The sequence below is a fragment of the Melanotaenia boesemani genome, chromosome 5 (assembly GCF_017639745.1).
Source record: "Melanotaenia boesemani isolate fMelBoe1 chromosome 5, fMelBoe1.pri, whole genome shotgun sequence".
NCBI classification, from domain to species: Eukaryota; Metazoa; Chordata; class Actinopteri; order Atheriniformes; family Melanotaeniidae; genus Melanotaenia; species Melanotaenia boesemani.
The window spans coordinates 1,952,841-1,977,571 of NC_055686.1; the positions used below are offsets into that span (position 1 = coordinate 1,952,841).

The 24,731-nt window shown below is 45.4% G+C and overlaps 2 protein-coding genes and 1 long non-coding RNA gene across 5 annotated transcripts in view; 2 read left to right on the forward strand and 1 right to left on the reverse strand.

Moving 5' to 3' along the window:
• Positions 1-24,731, forward strand: part of LOC121640417 — a 1,195,287-nt gene that overhangs the window by 476,599 nt on the left and 693,957 nt on the right. The gene's annotated exons all lie outside the window — the stretch shown is intronic.
• Positions 1-24,731, reverse strand: part of LOC121640416 (muscle M-line assembly protein unc-89-like) — a 442,453-nt gene that overhangs the window by 29,068 nt on the left and 388,654 nt on the right. The gene's annotated exons all lie outside the window — the stretch shown is intronic.
• On the forward strand, positions 9,764-18,589 carry LOC121640599. The gene is made up of 3 exons (XR_006010535.1): positions 9,764-9,774; positions 13,328-13,333; positions 18,360-18,589. It is a non-coding gene; the product is annotated as an uncharacterized LOC121640599 (long non-coding RNA).

Below are 24,731 nucleotides of genomic sequence, written 5' to 3' on the forward strand. Positions count from 1 at the left end.
TATGGCAAGTCGCAGTGACGAAACACGACCACCAACCAACAGATGAGCTCTGACACAAACAGGAATGTCCACAGTCTGAACACCGGCAAAAACGGAGACAAAAAGAGAAGAAGAAGCGCTGATGAAACGTGGGTGGAGCGTCCAGAAAGAGGAGGATGTTATTAGAAGGAAACGTCTGCTGTGGATCATTCATGTTAGAGTATCATGATCTAACAAATGAGAGAAGAAGAGAAAGTCCTCCATCCTCCAGACTGGGAGGAGTCGGTGGAACACCTGGTGGAGATGCAGAGCTACACCTAATAATGATGGTGTGTGATTCCCTGGAGGGAAACTCTCCCTTGTTTGCTTGCTGTGGGCAGATCAGCCCTGCTCCATATCAGCTGTCCAACACGTCACAAACATGCTGAAAGAATCCAGTTGTAGTCTCGTAAATAGTGATCCACCGTCTTCATCAAACCTCAGGCTGAGACTTAAACTCTAAACTTTTGTCTTTAGATGTGAGCTGCTAGTTTTCTTTTGCTCCTCTTTTAAAGGTCTTCTGGTGTAAGCCCAGCATTAGAAGGTTAACAGGTGACGTATTTCAGGTACGGACATAAACAAGCACCTGCTAATATTAAAATAAAGAGCTTTGTATGTAAAATAAAATATACATAGCTTAACTAAAGCTGGATCTCTGGTTCAGGAGGAAGATGCTGCGTTTCAGCTTTATAAATATACATACCAGCAATAAAACAGAAAATAAAACGCTGAAATGTGGATTTTTACCTAAATAAATGCAGCTTTACCAAACTTCCATGTATAAGTCGTGTGAAGGCCACGCTCTTCAGGGAGTGATGGGAACACTGCTCTGCCCGGAGAGCGTTGTTAAGGCAACAATCAGGAAGCAGAGGCCCTTATCTTTACAGATAACTCACAGCTGGAAACCACCTCCTTTGCCTTCAGTATGTCAGAGAGGGGAGAAGTTTTAGTTTTGAAAGAAGTTTGACATCTGAATCTATGCCTGACTTTGACTGCTACAATACACATGATATGGTATGATGTTTATAACCAAGGACTGAATCTATGTACTGCCTAATCAAGCACGAACTTTAAAAAAAGGGCTTATATAGCCTGCCCACAGAAATTAAACTTTTGCTCTTAAACAATGTTTTATATAGCCTGCCCAAAGAAATGAAAACTTCTGTGTTTAAACAATGTTCTTTATCTCCATAAAGTAGGGGTTTTGTCTGTAGAGATGCTTTTTCTGCTCATGGGAAAAATATTAAGAAGGTTGGTTTAAAGTTGTTTTTTCTGCTGGTGGGAAGATGCCAGATGGGATGGACTTGAGTTGTGTATATGTATTAGTGATAATTTGAGAAGAGAAGCTTTTTCTTTTTCTGGCAGGATTTTGCGGAGATTTGGACAGATTTTTGCAGATCTTTACTCCTTTACTGGAGAGATTTTACCCTCTTGCTGAGGGAGATTTTTATTGTTGAAGAAGACAGCGAGAGTGGAATCACTCCTTGTGAGAAACTTTTATTCTGTACTTATTTCATATATTCTACTTTTGACCCACAGCTAAGGGAAACCCCGAAAGGGGGATTTTATTATATTTTCATTCTTTTATTTTCTCTGTATTGTACCACAAATAGAAAACTTGAATAAAAGGGTTATAGTTAACTTCAGTTAACTTCCTAACAAAACTTATTTCTCTTATATTTGTCCACATCCACTGAGGACAGGAGAGGACAACACAACGAGCAGGTGAGCCCCAGATTACCCAATGCCCGAAGAGACATAAGAATTCGTTAGGTTATTACTTCGACACCAGGTAGTTATCCTGTTAGGACGATAGTACGGTAGCTTCATACTTCTAGAACCAAAGGCTGGCTTATCTACCAGAATAACTCCTCAGGTCTATCTCCGCATGAGCGGACGATAATAATCAGGAATTCTAAAGGGGTAAAATTGCTTATTGTTGCACCAAAAGAATCGAGGTGGAAAGGTTCGCCCATCACTTCGCTACTGGAGTCTCACCGGTCGTTAAAGATCCAAGAGAGGAAACAACAGGACGTGAGCCTGAAAGGTCGGTCAAAGAACTGGCAATAAGGTAAATATTCGTCACCGGTTTCAACATGGCACCCCAGATGGGAAAAACTGAAAAATAAGTCATATAGGAAGAGTGTGTAGAGGGTGTGAAGGATCTTCCATTATCTTCGTCAGCTTGTACAGAATTCTTTTTTCGATGATCAACTCCAGCGGCTCCAGAGTTACTCCAAGCACAGAACCGGCTTTCTTGATCAGTTTGTTAATTCTTTTCAAGTCTCTGGTTCTGATGCCGCTGCCCCAGCAGATTGCTGCAAAGCTGATTGCACTTTCAACAACAGACCTGTAGAACATTTGCAACATTTTGGTGCAGACGTTAAAAGATCTCAGCTTCCTTAAGAAGTAGAGTCTGCTCTGACCTTTCTTGTAAATGTACTCAGTGTTGCTTTTCCACTCAAGTCTGTTGTCCAGCTGAACTCCAAGGTACTTGTATTCCTCCACCACCTCCACCTCCTCTCCCATGATGGAAACACTTCTATGTGTGTTCTTGTTCCTCCTGAAGTCAACAATCATCTCCTTTGTTTTCTTGGTATTCAAGATGAGATGATTGTCACCGCACCATTTCACAAACTGACCGACCAGTTCTCTGTACTCTGCTTCTTGTCCATCACTGATACACCCAACAACTGCTGAGTCATCAGAGTATTTCTGCAGATGACAGAACTCAGAGTTGTACTGGAAGTCTGAGGTGTACAGCGTGAATAGAAATGGTGAAAGTACAGTCCCTTGTGGTGTTCCAGTGCAGCTGACCACTATCTCAGACACACAACCTTTCAGTCTCACAAACTGTGGTCTGTTTGTGAGGTAGTCGTAAATCCAGGTGGTTGTGGAGGGATCCACCTGGAATTTCTGCAGCTTCTCACACAGCAGAGCAGGCTGAATCGTATTAAAAGCACTTGAGAAATCAAAGAACATGACCCTCAAAGTGCTGCCTGACTGGTCCAGATGAGAGTGGGCTCTCTGAAGCAGGTATATGATGGCATCTTCAACCCCAAGCCCATTACGGTATGCAAACTGTAATGGGTCCTGAAAGGTGTTCACCTGCTTGCTGAGGTGAGCCAGTAAGAGTCTCTCCAGGACTTTCATGACGTGAGATGTCAGGGCGACTGGTCTGTAGTCTTTTGGTTCAGCTGGTTGTGGTTTTTTAGGCACTGGAACAAGGCAGGATGTTTTCCACAGCACCGGGATTCTTCTCTGGCTCAGGCTGGTGTTGAACAGGTGCTGGAGAATCGGACATAGCTGTTTTGAGCAGGTCTGGAGAACTCTGGGACTGACACCATCTGGACCTGCAGCCTTGTTCTGGTTCAGTTTCACCAGTTGTTGCATGATTTGGTTACAGGAGACAGACAGAGTGGAGGTGGAGGCAGAGGAGGTTTCAGGAAGTCCTGATGTGGAGGGAGATGAGGTTGTGTCCAGGTCCTTGACTGAGCTGCAGGGTGACAGAGTGGAGGTGTGACAGGAAAGCTGTGGGCTCATGGAGGGTGTGTGGCTAGTTGGGGTTGAAGCAGGAGGTGAGCTAAACCTATTGAAGAACATGTTCAGTTCATTCGCTCTGTCCAGACCTCCATCAGTCTGATCCTCCTTTATCCCGAAGCCAGTGATCTTCTTCATTCCTGACCACACATCCCTCACATTGTTTTTCTGAAGCTTACTTTCCAACTTCTTCCTGTAGTCCTCCTTGCACTTCTTCATTTGTGTTTTAAGTTGTTTTTGTGTGGACTTCAATAACTCCCTGTCTCCATCCCTAAAAGCTTTCTTTTTGATGTTCAGCAGCTTTTTCAGGTCACTGGTGATCCAGGGTTTGTTATTGGGGAAGCACCTCACTGTTCTTGTTGGAACGGTGCTGTCCACACAGAAGTTAATATAATCTGTCACGCACTCAGTCAAGGCATTGATGTCATCTCCATGAGGTTCACATAGGACGTTCCAGTCTGTAGCCTCGAAGCATCCTCTCAGAGCATCTTCAGCTTCATTAGACCAGGTTCTAATAGCCTTTCTAATGACTGGTTGTTGCTGAACGATGGGCTTGTAGGAGGAGGAGAGAAGAACTAGGTTATGGTCTGATCTTGCTAAAGGTGGCAGGGCAAAGGAGCTGTATGCATTTTTAATATTTGCATAAAATAAGTCCAACGTTTTGTTTTCTCTGGTGGAGCAGCTGACAAACTGTTGGAAAGTTGGTAGAGTTGCAGAGAGGGAGATGTTGTTAAAATCTCCAGAGATCGCCACAAATGCGTTTGGATGTTGTGTTTGAAGCCTGGCCACTACAGAGTTAATGACATCACAGGCTGCGTCTGGAGCGGTACCAGGTAATATATATACCGCTACCAGAATAACGCATGTGAACTCTCTGGGTAAATAATACGGGCGGAGACTCACAGCTAGCAGTTCAATGTCTCTATTGCAGATCTTCTCTTTAACAGTGACATGTTCAGGATGACACCAGCGCTGGTTTACCAGCACCGCAATTCCACCTCCCTTCAGCTTCCCGCCGAGTTGTTTATTGCGGTCTGCACGGACCGTCCTGAAGCCGTGTACAGACGCATTACAGTCTGGGATGTGTTCATGCAGCCATGTCTCGGTGAAGCACATAATACTGCACTCTCTGTATTCTTTAAGAGACCTGGTTAGCACCTGAAGTTCATCAATTTTATTAACTAGCGATCTCACGTTTCCCATAACAACCGTTGGAAGAAACGGTTTGAATCGCCACCGTTTTTCTCTCTGCCTCGCTCCTGCCCTGCATCCTCTTCTCTTTCTTTTCAACTCCGTTGGGATTTGAAGTGTTGTTTCACTGATAATCTTGAGTTTCGAGAGTTTTATCAGTTGATCCCGATGGTAAACAAGTCTCGTTGCCATGGAGACTCACAATAACAAGTCTTGCAAAAAAGAAAAAAATATTCAGAAAAATCTCCCGTATAGCACAGCCTCTGACCAGCGCGAAAAATCTACCCGAACAGACACAGATTGACAGCTGATATCTTAAAAAAGACGGCTATATTGTAAAAAATCACAAGTTAAAAACAGAGCTACTACAATTGCTGCTGCCACCTAGCGGCGCATTCTAGAATGATGATAGAATGAATATAGATAGATGAATAGAATAGAATAGAATAGAATAGAAAAATAGAATAGAATTCTAGAATGATATATATATAGTATATAGTATATATATATAGTAACTAATTCAGATCAGCAGTTTCAGCGACTCCAGACCCTAATCCCGCTGCTGAGCAGGGAATTGGGAGTGAGAGAAACCCTTAGACCACCTCCAAAAAAAAAAAAAAAAAAAAAAAAAACCCCGATCACCCGGGGAGAAACAGGTTATACCCGGATCTTCCACAGGAAGAGAGAGGGAATCCCATACAGGGATTAGAACACCCGGGGAGTAGCTTAAAACCCCCTGGATTTTCCTCCTCCACCTGATTTTCCACCTGATTTTCCACCTCCACCACCAGAGGTAGTTCCCTTACCAGAACCCGAACCCCAGTCATCCCCCAGCCCTTCCGAGCTATCAATAACGATGTGCCGGAGGGAGCAGGAGGAGGGGGGCCCAGGGAACTGGGAGCAGTAACTGTAGCAGTAGCCCCCATAGATGGGGAAGGTATTGCAGCCCACCGGCTCCTCCTATTCAGGAGTGAGACGGAGCCATGGGATGATGAGCCAAAGGATGGGCTGAGTTGAGAAGGAACCTCAGAAACTTCAAGCCCCGAGAGGGGAATATATATTGATGATGTATACTTCTCTCATGATAATGAGGAAGAACACCTGGACACGCTCGAAAGAGTGTTGGGAAAGCTAAAAAATGCTGGGTTTAAAATAGGTTTAAAGAAGTGTGAAATAGCGACCAACTCCTGCACCTACTTGGGATTTTCATTTACCAAGCAAGGTAGAGGGGTCTTGGACCAAACCCTGGAGGGAATAGGAACCCCAAAAACAGTCAAAGAACTGGAGGGGATTCTAGGGAAAATAGAGTACATATCTTGTCACCTACCAGGGTATTTCCAGTACAGTGGACCCCTTCATGAGATGAAAAGGGGATTTAGGAAAAGAGAAAAGAGTGGAAAAATCACAACCCATAATAGGGAATTAACCCAAGAGGAAAAGCTCCTCTTTGGACAAATGATGGAGTGGGCTAAAGGTGCCCGAGTGATTCTAACTAACAGAGACCCTAATGAAGGGATTGAAGTAGCCACCTATGTGGGAGAACTAGGAGGGACAATCCAAGCCTTCAATGAAGGAAACAGAGCCCCCTTCTATAGGAAAAACCATAGCTTCTCACCAACTGAGAGGAAATATCCGGATACGGAAAAGACCTTATGCTTGTTGTTCAAAAGGTATCCAGAAATTAGAAACCTGGCTCAAGGAAAATCAGTATTGGTAAAAACAGAAAATCTCCTCGTAAGGGAAGCAGGGAAAAAAAAATGGTTGAAAGTAGCAGAGCACTTGGAAGCAGATGGGGAAAATGGCAAATGATGCTAGAAGACCCGAACTCTTCATTCAGGGGAGAAAGACCTCTCAGGAGGAAAGTAAGAAAAAAAAAACCAGAAACAGAACCAAAACCGCAGTGTACGTATTACACTGCCAGATCCAAAAGACACAATGAGATACGAGCCAAATGGGCCGTAGTAGCTCAGCCTAGCCTAGAAGTGTTTCCCCTCAGGACGTTCACGGGCAACAAAATCAGTACAGCAATGGCTAGATTTTTCTCCAGCAGAATAACAGGAAAATCAATCAGGATGGACAATGGCACACATTTAAAAAAGAAAAAAAAGGAATGATAAAGTAATGAAACTACTCGAGAGCCTAGGAATACAACCCATATTCAGTGTCCCATACCAGAGTAATACAAATGGGCTAGCTGAAAGGGCAATCCAAACGGCAAAGAAGTATATTCAAACATCCCTAAAGAAAGACTGGGATGGCCCGATCGGACTGATAAAACTAAACCGCTATTTATCGATGCCGCACATAAAGACTACAAAGAGTAAGGACGTCCTCTCTGTCACCACAGGGCTAAAACCATTTAAACCGGGAGACAAGGTTTGGTTGAAAAGAGGCCCAAAGAACAGAGGAGGATACGTCAAAACTAACCTACAAGGCACGTGCGTCGTCGAAGGGGTAAAAGGGAACTTAGTCTGACTAAAGAACGGGATAATAGCTCACCCATATCAGATCCACCATGCTACAGCTCAGGGAACGTAAAAGCAACCCCGTTAAGTCTGACGACAGCCAAGCAAGCAAAACCCGAGGTCGGCTCACAACCGAGGAGGGTTTGACCAGAGGTCGGCTCACAACCGAGGAGGGTTGGGCCCCTGGTCGGCTCACAACCGACAGCGGCCCTGCTAAAAGTAAGCTAGCTCGAGGTCAGCTATGTCTCTCGGGTGGGGATAGGGGCACCTGCCTGGGGGTCTCGTATCCCGGATGGGATACCCAGGGCATTGTGCACTTTGTGATACCAAGGTGTTCTCTAAGCGCTGGGAAGGCCTTAGGAAGTATCGACCCCCAGGGTTAAGTCCTAATTCACCCCCTCAAAAGGGAGAGCAGAAGAGACAGGTGTAGACGATGGCTGAGGACGGGAATAATCCTCGCACTGTCTATCACAATAGCAGCATACACCACTGTGGTGCTGAATAGCAGCATACTTATTCTCGAATATGAGAAGCAGGTCACAGTAAACGAAGGCCACCCCACGTACTGGGAGTTCACAGAGTTAGAGATCCCAAGGACAGACGGCCGGAGCAATAGCTTTGGTATTAACAGAACCATCTGGGAAAACTGGTTAGACCTTGTCATGCCGGAAATTAGATGTAAGAATAGCACAGAAATTAACTGCGTTAACACAGATGACTGGCAGCTTAAACCTGAATCCAGTGCATCCTGGACTTGGGAGCAGTTGATGGTACATATCTCCCCACTCCAGGGACCAGGGACAAACACCACAACACACCTGAATGGGATGGTGGTGAAAGTTGTAAATACTGTTCCAGATCAACCCTTTAGGGTAAAAGCGATAATACGGCTGGTTAATGAGACGCAGGAAACCATAACCTGTCAAACCATGACGGGAAGATATCACCATAAGAGCCCCTTCTGGGGAGCATTTGGTCTGGGATATTTCCAAGTAAAGAATTGCACCTGCAATCCCGAGAAGGGAGCAAATCGTACCCTCTGTTTAATGGAACCCCTGGTAATAGAATCGGTTGAATCATGGGAACCAAAACATGGAGTGACCAGAAAAGATGCAACCACATTTCTTGGAATAACAGAACTGATGAATCGAATGATTGAGTCAGAGTATGCAAAGAACCCAGAAGTCACGGGTAAAAGAAAGAGGGCCAGAAGAGCAGTAAGTGATAAGTGTGCATTCTGTGCCCTAGAAGACCAAGAAATTGGACCTTGTTTGTAACCACGTCCCGGTGGTTATCAAAAATGAAAATAACGGAACCCATCCAAATGGGATACATTGGCCTGTTTCCGGTCTACTGTATGCATCCAAACAATGGAAAATGGGAATTGGGAATGAAAGTTCCTAACGTCAAACACCCAAAAGTTAGCAGATGGATGAATAACAATTAGCCATCCTTCGAAACACTTAAGGTGAAATGAGCTGCTTTTCACTGTCCTCAGAGCTTATCTCATATACGCCACCTGCTTCCTTGTAGCAAGGAGCCAGGATAGGGTTGCAGAAATTAGGGAGTGTGAAAACCTACGTGATAAAATGGAACGCCCCTCATGCCTCTGTTCAGACAGAGAAGGGGAGACCATGCCCCTGAAGGCAGAGCTGAATTTAGGGGAGGGGCGAGTAGGATATAACAGAAGAATACTAAAGAGGTAAAGATCAGATTGGAGACCCAGGCGAAAAGGGAGCGCAGGATGAACAGCTCAGCGAACGTAAGCAGCCCTGATGAAGGGAATGCCACAACTCACAAAGGGACCTCACCAGTAGTTACCACGGTAATATAATTTTATTATTTATGAAGGGTCAGGAAACAGGCTTAGCGATGGCAAAGAACAGGCATATATTGGCTTCTGTGCCGAGCTAGGAGAGCCCTGCTTGGGAATCAGTAGGCCTTCAGGTATCATAAATCTTATCCTCTTGTGGGAAGGAGGAACAGACATGCTAAGAACTAATTTATGGCCCTGTTGGGACTAGTGAATGCATCTCTCCAATTTGTGAACTCATCCTCTCGTTAGTAGGGGTATTCGATTAACTGGATCAGTGATTATATTAAACCTTAGTCAAACTTAAATGTGTTGCAAATACTTACCTACATTAACTTAGCCATTCTCCCTGTCATGGGATATTGTACTTTTATGATAGGAGGTAGAGGGAAGAACCGCAGCCCCAAACGGGGAACCAGCGAAAGTGATGCTGCATAACGGAAACAAAGTTACTCTCTCGACCTTCCTGGGAAGTAAGATCTTAATACCAACTACAGAGACAGGCCAGATATCCTGGAATCGTTATAGGACCATACTGGTATGTGCATGCATGCAATTCAGATCTGGATGCCTTTGTTGCAGAGTGCAGAAGGAGATAGAGGAGATAGCCAAAGCCAGAGGTGTGCCAAACGACTATCCTATGCAGATGCAGCCAAAAAACATCAGCCCAAAAGGGAGAAGGAGAAGGACAAGGAGGAAGATGAACAAAGACACGCTCGACGAGTGGAGGGTGCAGACCAGAGAGGAGTTCTCTCTGAATCGCTGTTTCAGGAATTAGAGCAGTTACAGCTCAAAACACCCAATTTGGGAGATGCCTTGGACCTCTTCCCTCCGGAAGGTCCTGGAGAAGATCAACTGCTCGCAATGGCGAGTGAATTGCTGGACAACAAACCTTCCTTGGAAAAGTTGGAAGGACAAATTAAAGACAACTACAGACAAGAAGAAATCATCGCAATGTTGATGGAAAAGACCAATGAAGGAGAAAAGATGATGGAAACAGCCACCGTACCAACGGAGAAGCGGGAGCAGGAGAAGATCGACGGAAGAAAGGAACCCCTGTCAAGGCCGAGAAGGAAGAAGCGTAGAAGGAATCTAAGCCCTGAACGTCCCAAGGAGAAAGAAACAAAACCTGATGTATTGGAAAGGAAGGGCTCTGTACAGTTCTTCGTTAAGATGGCGGGAAGAATGATAAAGGTCAACAAGAACCACCTGGGAAACCCAGAAGTCTGGGAAGAGATTGTAATGATGAAGCCAGGCCATCCAGGGAGACACTGTGAAGATCTCACCCCCGATGTCCTGGACAAGCTGAAATCAAATAGTATCCTGCAGATGCATTTCGCCGAGGACAGAAGGATCACACCTGGAGAGCTTGGAAAAGCAAAGAAAAGAGTTGCGGTAACTATGTGGCATCATTCCCCCAATGACCAGCAAAGAAGCTTCCGGGGAGAGGGTTCTGACAGAGGAATCATCGTCTATGAGGAGCAGCATATCCTGCCAAGGAGGGTGTGAAGGCCGCGGTCTTCAATGGTGGCATGAACACTGCTCTAGGCCAGAGAGCCGTTGCTAAGGCAACAGACAGGGAGCAGAGGCCCTTATCTCGACAGATAACTCCTGCTGGAAACCCCCGATTTCTGCTCTCAGTGAGTGAAGGAGGGAGAGAAGTTTTATTAAAGTTTGAATCTATGACTGTTATGGCACACATGATGTGAGATGATGCTTTTAATCAAAAAGACTGAGTTTATGGACTGCCTGATCAATACTCAGTTATGCTTTTCTATGTGTTATGTATTACCTATTCACATTTCATATATTCCTGTTTGCTTGCTTATTTACATTATTATCCTTAGATTTAGTGATGTTCATTAGGTTTTGGTTTTGATTAATAGAGCTACAGCTTAGTTGTTATTATTCTGTAGCTTACAGAGAGTGCATTCACAAATAAGATACAAATAAGAAGGTCTGGGAGACTAAGAAGGGAGTTACTCCTTATCTGCTTCGCTCCAAAGCAGAGCAGAATTCCCCAGCAAACTAAGAAAATATTATCAAGCAGCCTTTGTGTAAAAACTGTGAGGATAGATAGATAATGGGGCAGGGAAAAGTTTCTTCTTTTCCTTCAGCTCTGATGCAACCAGGGCATGTTTTCACAGACGCTCCCAGAGACACGGGGAGAGCGTTGAAGCTTCTGTCAGACATCTTTATGAGCTGCTGAACATTGTCACTTTGAAACTGCAAAAGATGAGCAGATACGGGAATCCTAGATAATGATGTTTAGAAACTTCAGTTAGAGGCAGATTTAACACTGGAAAAAGCAATCAACAATGCTCGTCAATCCCAACTCATCAAAATGCAAAACTCCTGCACAAGACCAACACGTTTGAAAAGAGACAAGCTAAAGTTAAAGGCTCTCAACGTCGCAATGGAGCATCAAAAGCTGCACTTGAGAAAAACTGCATACATATCTTAACCTGCCTCAGCACCTGAAAGAGACCAAGGCAGTTTTCACAAGTCCTGGAGGACAGCTTGTTTGTAAAGGAAAGTTTCTGACTGAGTGTGTGAAAGAAGAGGTCAAGTACACATTCTGGATCGATGTGATGAACGGCTCGTTCCTGACTAATCCACTTGGTTGTAAACCAGCTGTGGAGATGGGGCTTGTCTGTAGAGTCGAGGACCTGGAACTATTTGAGGATGTTTTTGGTGACATTGTGTTATTGAACTGTCCTCCAGTGAAAATAGAGCTCCAGCCAGATGTTACACCATACAGCATTGCTACTCCATGTCACATTCTTTCAAAAGAATGGAGTCTTTGGATATTACTGAGGAGGTAAAAGAAGCCACGACTAGTGTGTCCCTATGGTGCCTGAGCTAAAAAGAATAAGAAGCCTAGGATCTGTGTGAACCTAACCAACCTCAATAAAGCCGTGAAACGTGAGCGGTACATAATGTCCACTCTAGAGGACATTGCAACAAAACTGTCTGGCACAACAGTGTTTTCCACTATGGATGCCTCGAGTGGATTCTGGCAAATACCACTCGATATCAAGAGCAGGAAGCTAACAACTTTCATTACTCCAATGGGTCATTTCTGTTTCCGAAGGTTATCCTTTGGCATCACTTCAGCTCCAGAAATGTTCCAGGAGAAAATGAGCTCCTAGTTAAAGGATCATGCAGGAACGGTGGTGATGGACGACTTTTTGGTTTTTGGCAAGGACAAGGAGGACCATGACCAAAATCTCAGGGCAGTGATGCAGACAATCAGAGCTTCAGGCTTGAAGCTCAACAAGTCCAAGTGTCAGTTTGGAAAGTCTGAGATCCAGTACTTTGGACACATCATAGGGAAACAAGGTTTCAGACCTAATCCTGAAAAGATAACAGCCATCACGGAAAGGCCTAATCCCACCAACGTCACAGACCTACGTCACGTAATCGGCATGATCAACTACTTGGGGAAGTTTCTACTTGATCTGTCCTCTGTCATACACCCCGTTAACATCCTGCTGAAAAACGACGCTGTGTGGTGTTGAGAGCAGGAGCAAGCTTTTCAACAGGTGAAAGCCATGCTAACCACTGCTCCAGTCCTGGCACACTATGATGCTACTAGGCCAACTGTAGTTAGTGCAGATGCAAGTAGCTCTGGCTTAGGGCCTGCCTCGTACCAGGAGCAGGGATATTGGCCTCCGCCCGGTGGCTTATTGTTCACATTAACTGAGACTGAGCAAAGGTATTCCCAGACTGAGAAGGAATGCCTTCCCGGTGTTTGGGCATGTGAGAGGTTTACAAGGTACCTACAGGGATGGAAACCTTCTGTTTACAAACAGATCACAAACCACTCGTTCCACTGATAAACTCTTATGACCTGGACAAAGTACCCGTGAGGTGTCAGCGGTTATTAATGCGACTGATGAAATTCAATGCCGTAGCAGTCCATGTGCCAGGAAAACAGCTCATCATGGCAGACACTTTGTCATGAAACCCGCTGCAGGACGGTGGTGAGTCAGACACAGAAAATGATGTCAAAGCTTATGCAGGCTTTGTTAGCAACAAGACCAATAACAGGGGACAGACTGGACTCTATCAGACAGGCTTCTGACCAGGATGACAATCTTCAGACTGTTGTTCATTATGTCGGCTCCGGCAGGCTGGAAGACCTGTCACAGATTCCACTCATACTGCTTAGTTTTCATGCAGCCAGAGCTCACTTATCAGCTGCTGCTGGACTTCTTCTTTATGATGATAGGATTGTTGTTCCCTTGCATGTACTGTCACAGATACACGGAGGTCATCAGGGTTCACCAAATGCCAGAGCAGAGTAAACATGACGGTGTGGTGGCCCAGGATTGGACGTGACATCACAGACATGGTTAAAACATGTAAGTTCTGCCTGAGGAATCAACCTGCCCAGAGGAAAGAGCCACTCATGCCCACTCCTTTGCCAAAAGGTCTGTGGCAGAAAATTGCAGCTGACATTTGCGATCAAAGCGAACAGTACCTGGTGGTAGTGGATTATTATTCATGTTATATTGAGATATCTGTCTGCCACAACCAGCCAACAAGTTATTTCATCCCTAAAAAGTTTCTTTGTCAGGTGGGGAATCCCATTAGAAGTTATAACTGATAATGGTACCAAGTTTACTTCAGCTGAGTTCAGATAATTCAGTTAGAAATACAACTTTAAACACACACAACTTCTAGTCCCCACTATCCTCAAGCTAATGGTGCAGCCGAGAGGGGCGTTGCCATTGCTAAACGTATACTGTGCCAACCGGACCCTCACTTGGCTCTTCGGACCTATCGAGCATCTCCGCATACCGCCACAGGAGTGAGTCCTGACAACTGATGACGGGTCGTCAAATCAGAACAACGGTTCGTATTCTACAGAAACAGCTACACCCTGGTCCCATTAACTATGAGAGTGTCAGGGCCAGAGACCGCCTTACTAAGGAGTCCTACCGTTCCTTTTACAACAGATGCCACTCTGCAAGACCTTTACCTGTGCTGCAGCCAGGTCAGTGTGTCAAAGTCACGCTGGATAAAGAGAAGGGCTGGACTACTCCGGCTAAGGTCATCGCCACGGCACCGCAGCCTAGATCCTGCTACGTGCAGACTGAGCAGGGAACAGTTGCTCCAGGAACAGGAGACACATCCAGGAAGTGCCTGAGCATGCATCCCAGGTTGTACCTGAAGAGACTAGTGACTCAAACACTGATTCACCTGGTGACACAGGCCCATCTCTAGTTCTGCAGAGTGCCGCGGTCGGCTTTGCTGCCGCTACACCTTTCAGCTCAACATCTGCCTCACAGAGGACTCTGTCAGGCAGAGAAATTAAACTCCCTGCCAAATTCAGAGACTATGTCCCGAAGTAGTAGTTCTGAGTAAGATAGAAGTGTGCAGAAAACCGAGGGAAAGGTGAAGTATTGTATTGTATAAAGGAGTTGAAACTATTGAAAAGTTTTCTGAAAAAAAGTGGAAAAAAAAAAAACAGATGTATGTGTTTGGTAATATTACATCACGTGGAGGTGAGGGATCTAAGAATAGCATTTTTTTGATACACACAAGTTTTACCATATAAGGTAAGTCTGTCCTAAAGACTGGATTCACACACGAACGTGTGTTCTAAGCACACGAACATCCTGTATGTAAACTCTGATTGGAGGATACAGGACAGAGGAATTTTCTTTGTTTAAACACTATATGAGACAGAACTGTACATCAGGTCTGTAGGTCTTTGTTCTGGTTTTGGGACCTCCAGATTTTTCTGCGGAAATCTGTTTTGATGTCTGAACTTTTTAATAAACTTCTTTTTATTATTCAAGTCAGCGTCCAGAGACGTTTTTCCCTGAAAGCCAACTTTTCCACATCTCCTGATCAAGATGTATCAGAGGCTAACATTTTGTTTTGCTGAACACTGGTGTTTAAAGCTATGTTGACATGTTTATAAGTGCTTATTAGAGAACCTCTTGGGAAGGAGTGCTAAAAGGGGAGATGTGATGATATGGTTTATGTGCAGTTCTGTTCTGGTCACTGGGAGGCGCTGTAGTCTAAGCGGTCTATTTGAGTGGACGTAAAACAGCAGAAGGAGACGCTCTAGTGCTGTTAGCAGACGTTATCAGCTAGAGTGCTAATGTTTGTTCGAGCGCTTGTAAGAACCTTAATAAAGTGTAAGATTTAAGCTCATGAGTCAGTGAACTTCATTAAAGATGTTCTTGACCAAATAAAGGTGAGATTGGAGCAGTTTAACGGGGAGTCAACACGTTTAGGTAAGTCTCCTTTTTTCTGTCCAATTAAAGTCTTTTTAAACAGTTTAACCCCGTTAGCCTGATCAGCGACAGAGAAAGAAGGAAAGACAAGCTCAGAATTTCAAAGTCTCTGTTGTAATTTAATGTTAGTGTTAAATATAGATGTAAATATTTAATATCTTACAGTGGCTGTAGGTTGGCGGGTGGTTGGGTTAGCGGAGAAATGGAGCAGGTAAGGGGTGGGGGTGGTCTGTCTGAACTCTGTAACACGTTTACAAGGGTTTCATGTTGTACGGCTAAAACGTTAAGCTAAATGCTAAACCAGCTAAGCACCAAAGCTAAGCATTGACCGTGGAGCAGCGTCTATCTGGTATCCATCCATCCACCCATTATCCATCCATCCATCCATCATCCATTCATCCATCCATCATCCATCATCCATCCATCATCCATCATCCATCCATCCATCCATCCATTCGTCATCCATCCATTCTCTGTACCACTTAGTCCGTTACAGGTTGTAGGGAAGCTGGAGTCTATCCCAGCATTTATCAGGTGAGAGGCAGGTACACCTGGACAGGTCACCAGTCCATCACAGTACCAACACAGACAGGGGCAAAGACACACACACACACACACACACACTCCTAGGGAGGATTTAGTGACCAGTTAACCTAACATCATGTCTTTGGACGGTGGGAGAAAGCCGGAGAACCCGGAGAGAACCCACGCATACATGGGGAGAACATGCAGACTCCACACAGAAAGGCCACGCCCCCCAGCCGAGGCTCCAACCAGCGAGCTTCTTGCTGTGAGGCCGCGGTGCTAACCACCACACCACCGTGACTTTGTCTGTGGTGGCTAACTACTTGGACGTGGCTAGCCTATTTAAAGCAAAGGTGGAGCTAAAAGGAGGAGCAGATGTTTCCGGGACATTCTGGCTTCTCTGTGAAGCCGGTGATGGAGAAGAAACGTGGACATCAGAGCAGCGTATCTCTGGCAGCAGCTGCATACATACATGGGACAAGAAGCACTACGGGAACGTTGGAGTCAGCTGGAAACACACGTGGACTTCCTGCTTGTTGTACGAGTGCCAAGTATTGCATGTGTGGAACAAGATCTTCTTTGTCCTTGAATCTTTCTCCGCCTGGTTTTTGGAGCAGCTTAGATGTTCCACAGTCTGCAGGAGAGATCCTGGTCCCCTGATGGTGGCTCACCCCGACCAGCTGAACCACTACGTTCCATGGCCATCCTACACTGGGCTCCATGGACTGCTGCTTTCTCCAGAGGCTTTCTTATGCATCCAGGTCATCATAGTTTTTCTCACATAACTTAACATGAAATAAAGATTTCATTGTAAAAAATGGCCGACGAGAAACTGGAGTCTGCTTCTTTTGGTCCTCAAACAGCAGTTTGTTATGTGATTGTATTAAAGGAAGACTGTACAGTTCACCATAGTTTCAGTAGAAAGAGAGCAGCTGATGTGCTTTACACAGAGTTTCTAGCTGCTGCTCATGTTCAGCTCTTGTCCCTAGCTGGACTTTTACATTCTCTTTCTTTCACTTTTCATTTTCTTTTATTGTTTCCTGCTTTCTTCTTCATGTCACCATGAAAGCAGAGACACAGAAATCCAGGAGGTTTACATTATCAATGTCAACTCCCAGGGAGAGGACAAGGTCAAGAGTATGTCCTCTGCTATGGGTTGGATTTTTTACATGTTGGACTAAGTTAAAAGAATCTATAAGACTAATAAAATCAGTTGTAAAACTTGAAGAACTGGGACAACACACATGTATGTTAAAATCACCAACAATTATCACCCTATCATATTTGGCAATAGTGCACACAAGAAAATCTGAGAATTCTTCAATGAATTCAGTGGTGGCTTTAGGTGGCCTATAGATAACTGCACAGAGTGTTGGTGGTGGGCCACAGAGAAGAAAGACCAGGGATTCAAATGAAGAAAACGTATCATTAGGGAGGGCGGAGCATTTGTAATCAGATCTATAGATCACCGCAATTCCACCTCCACGACCAGACAATCTTGGGTGATTAAGGCTAGAGTTCTCAGGTGGACAGGCTTCAGTTAAGGGGATAGTACAGCCAGGTGTAAGCCATGACTCAGTAATAAATAAAAAATCAATATTATTTGACATGATGAACTTCTGGCAGAGAAAGGACTTGTTTGTTAGGGACCTCACATTAAGAAGACAAAAATTAGTTGTGTGTGGGGTAAGAAAAGGAGTAGTAATTTTAACCTGAATTAAGTTTTTTCTAAGGCAAAAAGGAACAAATGATTTTAATTTGGACCCAATGGCACAATGGATTCTCTCCCGTACAACTGTTCCAATGGGAAATACCTGCAGTGGCCAGCAGGAGGCGACCTCAGCGGCGGTGGAATGTGCAGTCATCGGAGAAGAAGAGGCAGAGGTCACAGTGGGGGTATTTGATGTAAACGTAAACAGTCATGCACGTGTGCAAGTTTGCACCGCGTGTTGCATATTAGCCGCAAGTATGCGACAACCCGACCTGTTCGGATGAAGGCCATCTCCACAAAACAATGAGGCACGGTTCCAAAATAAATTAAAATTGTCAATAAAACTAACGTTATGGGAACTGAAGATTCAGTGGAGCCAAGTATTAAATCCAAGTATTCTGCTTAACCTGCCAGCGCCGCTGGACAACGTGGGAATGGGGCCTGAAATGAAGACACTCAGTCTTACAGAGTCGAAGAAAGTGAGAAGCTCAATGAAGTGTTTTTTTAGTGATTTCTGAATGCTCGTGTGCTGTATCATTAGTCCCCACGTGAATTATGAGCCTGTGGACTGTGACAGGAGCTGACTGCAGGATGACCGGGAGTTTACTTAAAATATCGGAGACTGAAGCACCAGGAAAACAGTGCGTAACTGCATTGAAAAATCGGATGTGTTTTATGATTGAATCTCCAACTATCACCGTAGTAGGAGAGAAGAGTGGCCTTGGTGGGGATGAATGTAGAATGTCCTGGGGTTGTGGAGAGATTTCAATTGGATCGTAGTTTCTCATGTCGGAGACAGGCTGTGGGACAACAGACTCGAGTCCCGCACATTGCGTTGCCAGAGGAAGAAAGAGGAGACAGAAACAGCACAGATAGAAGCAGCCAGCTTCAATCCAGCCTATCAGCAGACAGCAGCTGCTACACCTGTACAGAAACACAGCAGAGAATTTCCTCCAGCTTTTACAGAGAAACAGAGCTGGCACTCATCGAGAGTTCCTGCATTATAACCAGTCAAGAAGCACATCACAGCCCCAGCCAGAGCAGCAGATCCTCCCTCCCAGAAAGAAGAAGAAAGAAGAAGCAGAAGAAGCTTCTGACCTGAAGAACTCTCTCTTTCATGGCTGGATCAGTATCTGCCAGGTTTCTAGAGCTGTACAAGGCCAAGAGCGGGAAGATAGCGGAGCTACGCTGCTGATGAAAGGTCTGGATGATGACGGAAGTAAGAAAACGTCCATCCAGGTCCGTTTATTCCTGCCATTAAGATTCCTCTGTACATCCATTAGTCTCCTTCCTGGGAGGAAACTTTATTACAGCACATGGCTCGTCCAACACGTCCATTATATGCAGCAAGCAGCATGAAAGGATGGACACCAAGATCCTGTCTTTTCTAAAAAAAGGCTTCTTAGATTTTTACTGAAGCAGTCCTCCGTGCAGAGGAAGAGGACCGTTGTTCTGCTAGGCCACTTTCTCCAGGATCTTTCAAGCACATTCCAGGCTGTCCAGGTAAGCTGAGCTTGTGTATAAAACATGAAGTGTGAACACGTCCGTTAGAAGCCACAATCATTTAGATGTTCTTCTACCAGGATGTGTTAAAGTGTGTCTGTAGAACTACTGCTCCACTTATTACACAACGGCCATGATGTGGCTTTTACTTTCTATCTGACGAGGAAGCCCCGTTCAGTCGGGATGAAAGGTGGAGCTGTGATGGAGAGAGATGGAGAAGACGGCGTTGCCACATCAGTAACTCTTGAGGAGCAGGTGGTCCTGGCTGATGTGAAGGACATCCCGCATGCCATGGCCCTGCTGATGGTCTGCTCTTTGCCCTGAATATAGACCATCCAGAAGAAGCCAGTGGTCCAGAAGGTCCTGATGAACATGGGAGGAGGACAGTGCTCCTCCTTAGTGCATGGTCTGAGAAGCAGACTCCTGCGAGCAGCCTTCCTCCTTCCAGGTCTCCTCTCAGGACTCAGAGATATCTGCTGTTTCTGGAAAGCACATGGACTTCTCCTCTTCTTCTACATTGGTCCCATTTAAAGGACGAGCTTGGAGCAACATGTGGAGGTTTGTGTTTATTGTGACTTCACTGCATCTGGAAACATCCCCATACAGTCCAGATGTGAAGCAGCTGTATGAGTAGATCAGTGCTGAGAGGTCCAGATTAGAAGAGCCAACAAGAAGTGAGGAGAACAGAATGAGCATCAGATCTGAGGGTCACACTTGCTTCTTGGAAGTTCTGTTGTTCTGACTTTGTCCTGGTGTTTTTCTTCCAGTTGTAATTCAGGGACAGTTTTCTCATAAAGCTGGAAGTTCACCTCCATCCAGATGATGTAGTGTGTGTGTTAGGATCATCTCTGGCCATCAAACATGGCTGTTTGGGTGCTTGGAAGGTTCTCTTCAAAGTAAGAGGCTCTGATGAAGCTGCTGTGTTCACGGTTAAACGTCTGTTCTGAGAAGACTTTCCAAACGTCCCAGTTGACTGAAACAGCTGCTTCAATAACAGTTTTCCAGGTTGCATCTTCATTGTTCAGGTGAAACTAGATGTGTGCATCTTGCTGCTGTTTCTGATGTTTCTAAGCTCACATTTGGAACTGAATGGAACATGTAAAACTTGAGCTGTAAATGCTTCTCTGCACCATCTGTGATGCTTCATGTTGAATGCAGAGCACTGGGAATTGTCTTGGACATGAAACGTGCTCCAAACAAAGCCGCCTCGCCTGGAATGGCAGGAATGTGGGAAACAGGCTTGTACAATGCCAACAATTCCAATGGGCCAGATTTTGCTCTGGATTTGGAAAATGATGCTTTGAAGTGAAGCTTTAGTTCATTTAACTTCTTCATTGGTTTTGAATGAGCTGATACTTTTCATTGAGTCTAAATTCATTTCCAGATTCAGATGATTCTACTGAGCAGTTCTCTCAGTGAAAGAAATGAAGTCCAAACAGCCAAAAAGCAAAGTTTAGACAACTTCCATTTTTAAATGGGCAGAAAAAGTTGAAGCAACTAAAGTTAAATCAGCCTGAAAAAGGAAGTTGAACTCACTAATAAAGATGCTGCTGCAACAGGAGACTTTATTCATGATGACATGAGCTGATGTTCAGACAACAATGATGTTTGCTGGTTTAACTCCAAACTTTAAGGCAGCCCTTTCACTCACAATGTGAAGTTGCTGCGTTATGTGTGCTTTTACAGCGCACATGCAAGTCTAGTTTCATCCCCTCAGATCTGCCAGAGACGCCATCTGGAGGAAAGCAAAGCTCCACCCGTTCCTGAAGGAAGGAAGCTTGGCTTTGGTGAAGACCTCCAGAAACGGAGGAAGAGGCTGGAGCTGCACTACGGCCAGCTGTGGAGAAAGCTGGGAAAGACGCTCACAGGGCGGACTTCATGGGACCGAGAGCTTTGGTCACCGGGAAGGAAATCCTCCATGAACACTTGGCTTGATCTGGGACAGCACTCGTCCACAAGACCAGCATCTCTGCTGCCATGGTTTCTACATAAAAGCAGAAAGTGGAGATGAGCTGCAGCAGCATTACTCCTGCTTCTGATCTCATCTCCTCAGCTCTGATGGCTCCGTTCATGGAGGCCACAGCCTGAATATAACCTGCAGCCCACTTCATCTACTCAGCTCCACGCTCTCCATCTGCTGATAAGAGACCACAACATGAAGAGAATCTCCTTCACCAGAACCTCCAGCCCATCCATTCACCCCGACCGCCTCCACCTCCAGGTAATAAAGATACAAGCCAGTCTGAGGACGTCCAGCATCACCAGCACGGCTGGCTATATAATAAGAAGACAAGCATTAGATGTGTGGAGAAGGTGCAGGTTCAGGCCTTCAGATCCATGTTCTCTTAAACAGGTAATGAGTTCTCTTTAAAAAGCCTTTCCCTCTGGATCCGCTCATGATGTGTTCTGTTAAAGCCGTCCAGGCTTAGAAGGTAGACATGTTTCATCAGTGATGGATGCTGGTAACACACACCGCTGTTTTACACAGCATGGACTCTTCACAGCTTCACAGGTAGAAAAGCTCTAAGGAGGCGTTCCAGCTGTTCTCACACATGTGATGGTTTAAAGCTGCTTTCTATGAATACAAGGGGCTGCCGCTACGTAGCAAAGAGAAAAGCTTTCTTCTGCTTCTGTAGAGGAATCAAAGCTCACATCATCTTTTTACCAGGAGTCCGTTCTGCTGCAGACCACATCAAGTTGTGGAAAACTCCTGCTGGTCACATGACCCAGACCCCTCAGCTGGGCTCGCCGTCCTCAGAGACCACTTTAAGGACAAATATTAGACCCTGAAAGCCGCTCAGAGGCCGTTGGCTGCTTGTAACTGTTGAAATAGCTGAGCAGCAGTTTCTACTGGGAAATGTCTGCGGTTCCAACTCTTCCACATCTCCCTCATTCCTGCTGGAAGAATGAGAGGAAACCACCACAGCTCTCATACAGACATTCCCTTTGGCTGGAATCCTTCTAGGAGGCCATTCCAGTCTGGTCTGGTCTAAGTCCTGCCACCCATCCCCACCTCAAACCACAAGTCCTGAACAGAAAGGAGCTCATTTCTGCAGCGGCATGCAGCTTCTGGATATCTGGAGGCAGCAGAAGGACACAAAGAGAGCGTTCAGCTGGACAAAGAGAAGCTTTCCATCCCCATCAAGGAGGGATTTCTGGATCATCTCAGCAGGACTTGAGCCCCACGTCTGTGAAGATGACACCTCCCCTTCTACCATGACCCACCACACCATGATACAACTACACCTCGTCTTCTAGAGAAGGAAGGAATAAAGACATGTGGAGCAACTCTCTTCTTCATGCTGACGAGCTGATCTGGAATACGGAGCGTCTTCTTAAAAAGTTCTGGCAGATGGCTTTAGGAAGCAGAGAAGATGGAAAGCTCTGGAACTTCTACACTTCTAAATAAGGAAAGCAGCCGTTTCCTCTGGAAAGAAGAAGCTTGGTGAGAAAATCTAGAAGCAAGCGATGAATTACAGACATGTCTGAGCTTCCCTCTGTTCACAACCTGAACCATGAAGTCCACGTTGTCCCTGTGGAAAAGTTCCAGCAGGAACTGGAGGATCTTTCTGCAGAGAGGGCTGAAGGAGCTTTCATTGGCTCTGGAAATGGTTGGAGGAAGGAGAGAAGAGACTAAATACTTTCTTAGTTTAGAAAAAGGAATGCTGAAGTAAACAGTAGAACCAGACTGGAAATAAATGAGCCGACGTGCAAAGACAAGAAGCTCCGAAGCAAACACATAACAGGCTTTATGCAGCACTTTAGCAGCTTCTACCACCACAACTCCAACCTTTTAGAAACAGTTCAAGAAGCAGAAACAGCTGGATTATGGCAGCAGATGTGGAGGAAATGAACGTTGGAGGAGATTCTTAGCAGCATGAAAGAGCTAGAAAGCAGAAATGTGCTGGTAATGAGGCTCAGCTCTGAGTTTTCTAAAAGGTGTGACAGAGAAACGGCCATATTTCTCCAGCTTCTAGAAGAAGCTGCTGACCAAGAAGAACGGCCGCCATCATTACAACAAGGACCACTCTCTCTCATTCCAGAAGCAAATAAAGAGCTTTTCCTCCGTGATGGCTGGAGGCCAGTCACTCTTTAAACAAGCTTTATAAAATCACTGCTTCTGTTGTAGCAAAAGCTTTAAAAGCCGCCTGAATGAAGCCGTCCACCAATCACAAAGCGGCTTCATGAATGGCGCCATGTTTCTAACAACATCCGCCTTGTCCTCCACTTGATCAGCTAGAAAGATCTGATTGATGTTCCCCTTTAATTCCAGTCTTAGATCTTCAAAAAGCCTTTGATGCTGCATCATCTCTTCATCTCTGACTCCCTCAGATTCTTCAGACTCCATCATTTCTTCTTGAAAACAATCAAAGCTGTATAATAAAAGTGCAGCTCTATCAGGGTCCACCAGCAGGTCTGAAGGAAGAAGAGGTCTTCACCAGGGACGCCCCATCTCTCCTCATCTTCTCCTCATTGTGGGGAAGTTCTCCACCTACTGATCCCTCAGCATTCCTTTAAAGGCTCCACATTGAAGGAGGAAGCAATGAAACCATCCCAGCTGGCTGATGAGGCTTCTCTTTCCTTTAGTCCCCTTTGGCCTCTCTGTTGGTGGAAACTTCTCTGAAGCGTCGGCTCTGAATGGAAACCTGAAGAAGTGTGACGTTCTCCCTCTTCAAGATGTTTTACACACTCATGTCTGTGCTGTTCCAGGTAGAAAACGGTGAAATACTTGGGCTTTACAATCTGCAAAGATGAGAACAATGAAGGAGAATCTGAAGCGAGGATCTCTCCAGTAGAACGGATCCAGCTCCACCTCTCTCTTTATGGACCAGTGCTATGAAGTAGAGCTGAAGGTCTCTCTAGAAGCTCTGATGGACCTTCTTCTGCTGAGGTCAGCGAGGAAAACATGGATGGTTGGAAGAAGCTCTGACGTGACTCTCTGTGGAACAACAAGCCTCAGAAGATGAAGCAGCTGTTGTGTGCTGGCCTCTCTCAGAGGGAGGGCTCAGCGTTTTACATCCATGCTCTTCATGTTCCAGTCAGAGGAACCTGCTTCCACCCTGATAGCATGTGGAACATCTTCCACATGTTTCATTGACCAAGCAGCTGCTCTGAGCTTCCTATCAATATGCCCGCATGCTGCTGGAAAGCTTCCTATCAAGTGCTCACATGTCCATAGAGCAGTTCTCTGGTGTTGGTGGTTCTTTGTAAACACAGCTGTTCTCCACACAGGTTCTTTGTGTGGAACAAGGCCTGCAGCACACACACAGGTCAGTCTGGATTCTACCAACACTGCTTTGACAGCAGCATCCTGCTAGTGAGGCAGCTCTGTGATAACATGCTCACTTCTATCCACATGATGACTTTCAGAGCAGATCTAGTGTTCCTCTTCCTCAGGAAGAAGATGCGACTGTTATTAGCGCCTCCATCCGCTATCACGGCTCCATCACGCTGCCAAGCAAGCAGACACGTTTCCTTCAGCAGAACTAAGCCGTGTTAACGTGGATGGAGGTTCCATCTTTGATAAGAACTTTACCAGCCTTTCATGAGGAAGCTGCTTTCTACTAAAACAAGCTGCTGGATACAGATGCTGGAAGCATCACTAGATGTAGAACCTGGAGCGCTAGATCTGCTCTTCCCTACAAATTCCTACTGCCCAACAAGAAGAAAGAACGGCTCTTCAAGCTGCACAGAAAGCTGCTCCTGTTAGC